Here is a 6,216-nt window from a genome sequence, read left to right as displayed (position 1 = left end):
TGCCAACCAAATACATTGTTAAAACCTTCTTAGTCTAGCACATCAGTGTTTTCAAGAAGCAGCCATTCTCTCAGCCAACAAAAAGCAGCTGATTCATAGTAAAGTTTAAGGTCTGGCAGGGCAAATCCACCTCTTTCCTTAGCATCAGTTAATATCTTAAATTTTATTCGAGGCTTCTTGCCCTGCCAGACAAATCTGGAAATATCTCTCTGCCACTTCTTGAAACAATCCGTCTTATCCAAAATTTGCAAAGTTTGAAACAAAAACAACATCCTTGGCAATACATTCATTTTTATCGCAGCAATTTGACCTAGCAATGATAACTTCAAATTTGACCATATTTCTAAATCTTTTTTCACTTCAATCCAACATTTTTCATAATTATCCTTAAACAAATTCACATTCTTGGCAGTCATGTTAACCTCTAAATATTTCACTTTCTTGACCAATGTTAATCCTGTCTCCTCCTGGAACTTCTCTCTCTCATTCACAGTTAATTTTTTCTCTAAGACCTTAGTTTTCATTTTGTTCAACTTAAAGCCTGCTACCTGTCCAAATTCTTGAATCAGTTCCAGTACCCTTTTGGTACTAGATTCCGGCTCCTGTAAAGTCAAAACTAAGTCATCAGCAAATGCTTTCAGTTTGTACTGTTTAGCTCCCACTTGTATACCTTTAACCAATTGGTCCTTTCTAATCATATTTAACAAAACCTCCAGGACCGATATGAAAAGCAATGGAGAGATTGGGCAACCTTGTCGTGTTCCTTTCTCAATCTTAAACTCTTCTGTCACTACATTGTTCACAATTAATTTTGCCTTTTGTTCTGAATAAATTGCACCTATACCATTTTCAAAACCTTGACCTACCCCCATCCCCTGTAAATTCTTCTTCATAAAACTCCAAGAAATATTATCGAAAGCTTTCTCCGCGTCCACAAATATCAGAACTGCCTTAGTATTAATATTCACTTGTAGTTTTTCTAAAATATTAATTATGTTCCTCATATTGTCAGACAAATGTCTGCCCAGGAGAAAGCCCGCTTGATTTTTATGGATTTCTTCTACTAGCACCTTTTTTAATCTTTTAGCCAAAATGTCTACAAAAATTTTATAATCCACATTGAGCAGCGATATGGGGCGGTAATTCTTAAGCTGTGTCTTTTCAGTCTCTGTTTTCGGTATAAGTGTAATATAAGCTTCCTCCCACGACTCTGGTGCCCTTTTCCCTTCCAATATTTCATTACAAACTTCCAACATAAATCTGAACTCATTTTGTACATTTTTGCAATTTTACTCGGTGTTAAATAAATTGACTGGAGTTTTTGAATCATTCATATGGAGATTCAAAGCCCAACCTATTTTCATGGGCATCTTCCAGCTGCTGGATCGTCTGTTGTGGTGGTGGTTAATTAAATTTGTATTCCGCCTTGTACCCGAAGGTCTCAGGCCCGTTTACAGGATAAAAACACAATATCAAAACACAAAATACATAATCAAAATAAAAACAAGAACAACTCAGTAACACACACACCAGTTTTAAAAGGGCATTGAATGCCAGTCAACCCAAGTATTTACAGGGGTCTGTTGCAAAATGTGACAGAATTTAGGATTTTTTTATTTTTTTTAGTGGGTTGGTAAACACTTTCAGCAAGGCTGGATTATAAGAGGACACAACAGGGGGTAGAAAACAAGATCATCCCACATATGAAGAAACTCGAAATTGCCAGTTAGACTCCTGCTGATACTAAAGGAGCCGTGGCAGTGCACCGGGATATGGAACCTAGTTTGTTATCCGTGCGTATGTCAGACTCAAACTGAGGCTTACTAGGAAGAAGAAAGCAATAGTATAAATTGGAAAATTGCCCGCAACCCAGTTAGCTAAGCTCTTTGCACAAGCATAGTTCAGATTACAGTAATTAGAAGGAACTAATTGCAGACGTTCCTTGTAATATCTCCAGATGGGGTTTTTCTTTAGCTTTAGTGATTTTCAATTTTGAAACCACAGAGGAGATGAAATGCTTATTAAGAGGACATAATAAAAGGATCACTTCTCATAATATGCAAAGCCAAAGAATAACCTAATTCCGCAGATGTAAGATGCAAATAAATTCCTTCAATACCTGTGCAGTGCTGCAAATATCTAAGGCAGGAAAAAAAATAGATTACAGCAAAATAGGACACTCAGTGAAAATTCACAGCCAAATAGGACACTCAATGAATATTCACTTATGTGGACTTTGAAATCCCTTTCTATTGCAGAAGCCTGCAGAATGCCTAATGCTGTCATTTTTATCAGAGCTGCAACGTTGAATTGAATTGGGATGGGTGGTGAAGTAGCTATTCTATTATCCCAACACAGCAGTGGAAGTTCTTGCTGTCAGTGATCTCCAAAGTATGCTCCTGATTACATTGTAATTTTTCCACAAGCACCTCCTGATGAAACACTCAGCCCCAACAAGACAGCAAGGCTTGCTGTGGGCAGAGCTGAGAGGAGATACCGTGTGCTTGGGTACTTCCACAATTTTCTATCTATACTCCATTTTCAGTGATTAACATAGAGGTGAATGCTTTGCTGGGTAATCTAAAAACTCCATACCTGTCTACTCCTGTCCACTTGCATCATAGGCAATGGAGCATATAGCTCTGCTCTAAGAGGTCGTGATTATAATGTGCACTCCTACACTTGATCTTAGCCACTTGATCTTAGCCAAAAGGCCGAGAAGCAATCTTTTGGGTGGGTGGGTGTTTTCTGCTCTGCAGGGAACTTTGTTTCAATGTATTAGCAATGTGAATGCATTAGCAATGTGAAATTCATACGACTGTTTATAAAAGGGGGTGGGGACCCTAAACAAATCACCAACGAAGAGGAATGAGACTTGAAAATGGCACTGAGACAAACCACAAAACCATATTTGTTTATTTTGTAAAGAAAAATATCCTGAAATGGGTAGCCCAATGTTCACTGCTTCAGTTTTCTTTAAAGAAGTAGATAAGCATTTCTGCCCTTCAGCAGAACAATGAAGAGATTCTTCAACCTCTCAGAAGTGATAAAAAGGTAAAGGTAAAGAACCCCTGACAGTTAAGTCCAGTCACAGACGACTCTGGGGTTGTGGCGCTCATCTCGCTTTACAGGCCGAGGGAGCTGGCGTTTGTCCGCAGACAGTTTTTCCGGGTCATGTGGCCAGCATGACTAAGCCGCTTCTGGCAGAACCAGAGCAGCGCATGGAAACGCTGTTTACCTTCCCGTCGGAGCGGTACCTATTTATCTACTTGCACTTTTTGGCGTGCTTTTGAACTGCTAGGTTGGCAGGAACTGGGACCGAGCAACGGGAGTTCACCCCGTCGCGGGGATTCGAACTGCCAACCTGATTGGCAAGCCCAAGAGGCTCAGTGGTTTAGACCACAGCACCACCCGCGTCTCTCATTTGGAAGTGGTAGGATACAGCAATAAAATGTACACAACGCAAGATCGGTAGTAGTGCAGTGATAGCCTTCATTACTAATGATGTCTTCATTTATTGGATTTATATCCCACTTTTTTTCTCCAAGCAGCCCAATACATGGCTCTCCCCTTCTTCATGTGATCTCCACAACAACCCTGTGAGATTGCGTAGGCTGAGAGGCAGTGACTGGCCCAGGTTTCATGACCAAGTGCGGAATTGAATTGTTGTCTCCCAGGTCCTAGTCTGACATTCTAGCCAGTAACTTGACAAAGAGAAGTATATAAATTAGATTCATCATCATCATACCACACTTAACTCTTAACTGAGACATTCATAAAACCCTGTTACAGAGAGCCAGTGTTTTTTCGGGGGGGGGGGTGCATACCCCTAAACATTTTGTGAATTTAAGTTTGGCCTCATTGAGGGGCAGTATTTCAAAATGAGTAGGAAAATGAGAGTACCCCTAAACATTTTAGCCCTGATTATCAGAAAAGATAGCAGAAGTTAATTTTTTTCCAGAATTGTAAACGTTTGATACCTGAACGAAGCTTCCTTGCAGTGAACACAAAAAATTGTATAAAAAACCCAAAATGTATATTTGTTTGGAAGACTGCTTGGTTGTTGTCAATGTCACAAGCTCATTAAAAAAGCAAGAATGTTAAGAATATATATACTTTTTGTGCTTTTTTCATTTACCATGAACATAAAAGCCTGCAACTCTGAGGTCTGCTTCTGTAAATCTGGCTCCATAACCGTTATGGTAGCTGCAGCCAGGGATTTGGCTGGCATCTCAGCCTTACACTGGGCATTTAAGTATTTTAGATGGGAAATTTGTTTGCTTTAACTTTTCCCTGCAGGATTCTATGATTGCTTTGCAGAGATTTGTACTGGAAAAGAAATGTAATGGTTCAGCTGTTACAAATGCTGCAGTTAGTAGAGATATTTGCAGTTCTTTCATAGGTATTTTGCTGTATAGCTATTATGCTACGGCACCTATTCATAAACAAACAAAAAAGCACTTGAAAAGCTTTGATTTTCTGTAGGATTAGTTGGAGGGGATCTGCAGCTGTTCTACTAATTAAGACTCTAAAAGTAGATTCCAGTCCACCTTTCAAAGTAGCTCCGTAATGAGTCATTGTCTGTGTTGCAGAGGTGCTGGAATCAGATCAGCACTGAGTGAAAGGTGTAGTAAAAGCATCAACACTTACCTTGCATTCATGTCATCATAGCAAGAAGTAGAAGACACAGCTGGTTTCTAGCTGATGGACGAACTTCCTTCTTAAAGTCCTCCAATGTTGGTCCTCTTTTGACTAGAGGGGGCCTGGAGCTTTCTTCTCCCAAGCAGCTCTGAAGATATTGTGCAGGGATCTAACCTCTTCCCTCCACTCACCCCCAGGAAATTATAAGCAGGTTATTGTTAAAAGATCCTCTAATCCCCCTCCATCACTGTTTGTCTGGCTACTGGAGACCTTCCCATTCTGGCAGACTATTATGAGGCAGACAATGTATTGGGGCAACATCTAACGCCCATCTGTTTGCACAATGGAAACCCACTTGCTCAATGAGAGTTCTGGTTTCACTTCTTTCCAAGCCTCCAGAGCAGATTTTGGGAGCATGACGAGAGCTGCTGTAGAGAAAGTGATGAAGAAGCCTCACTGTGCAAGAAGATCCCTCTCTCACCACGCTGGATCTGACCCTTCATGATTTTTTAAACTGTTGACCCTGTCTTGTAATCATTTTCCATAATTGTATTTTATATGCTGCCTGACTAGTGTATTCACATTAGGGGTGACATTAATGCTCTAAAATAAAACAAATCTATTTTTAAATGTAACTTCTTCAGTGAATCACAAACAAGGGGAAAGAGGAAGAATAATCCATTATAAAATAAAAGGTTACGAAGCAGGGAGAAACAATACCAGGGAGGGAGGGAGAAGTTACCTTGTGATGTTTAAGGCACATAAAATGGAAGAAACATTTACAGATGACACACACCCTCAGGTTGAGGAAAGGCCTTCTGAAAGGCAACAGAACAGCATTGCTTATGCTGAATGCAGCACTATAGTTTCCTATTACATTCCTCACAGATAAAGTATGTCTACCTTATATTAGTCTGAGAACCCCCAATATAAAACAGGTTGCTTATCTGGGCAGATCCAGCTAAGTCTTCTCAAAGATTTGAGGATAGAGATGCTCTACAAATGGTTGGTCCAGAATGCTTTTGTTGTTTAGTCGTGTCCGACTCTTCGTGACCCCATGGACCAGAGAACGCCAGGCACTCCTGTCCTCCACTGCCCCCCGCAGCTTGGTCAGACTCATGCTGGTAACCTCGAAAACACTGTCCAACCATCAATGCTTACATTGCAAAAACTGCTCAGTGGCTTGTTTGGTAAGCCAAAATCCTTTTGTACATCTTGATCTCCTGTGCTAAGTCTCTTAATTGCAGGCTTTTTCATTCAGGAGAGCATTTAAAAAAGAATGACACCCCACCCCTGATTGCTTGAAGAGCAGCATGAAAGTGGCAGTCTGTTTTACCACCCCTTTCCACTATATGTGTAGGTTTGACCTCAGAGAGATAAATCTTAGGAGAGAGAGAATACTAATTAGAAGTGCACACCAAACATGTAAGACTATCCTAGTAGCTTTTACATGTTCTCTATATATTGATTGAACTCTCTTTCCCAGATGAAATCACTTGGATATAGAGATGCCACTATATTTACCAGAATAGAAGGAATCTTGGTTTTGTTGTGCTTGAAAATAATCTATGACTC

Source organism: Podarcis cretensis, assembly GCF_951804945.1.
Source record: "Podarcis cretensis genome assembly, chromosome: 1".
NCBI lineage: Eukaryota > Metazoa > Chordata > Lepidosauria > Squamata > Lacertidae > Podarcis > Podarcis cretensis.
Note: the sequence above shows the minus strand (reverse complement) of the source record.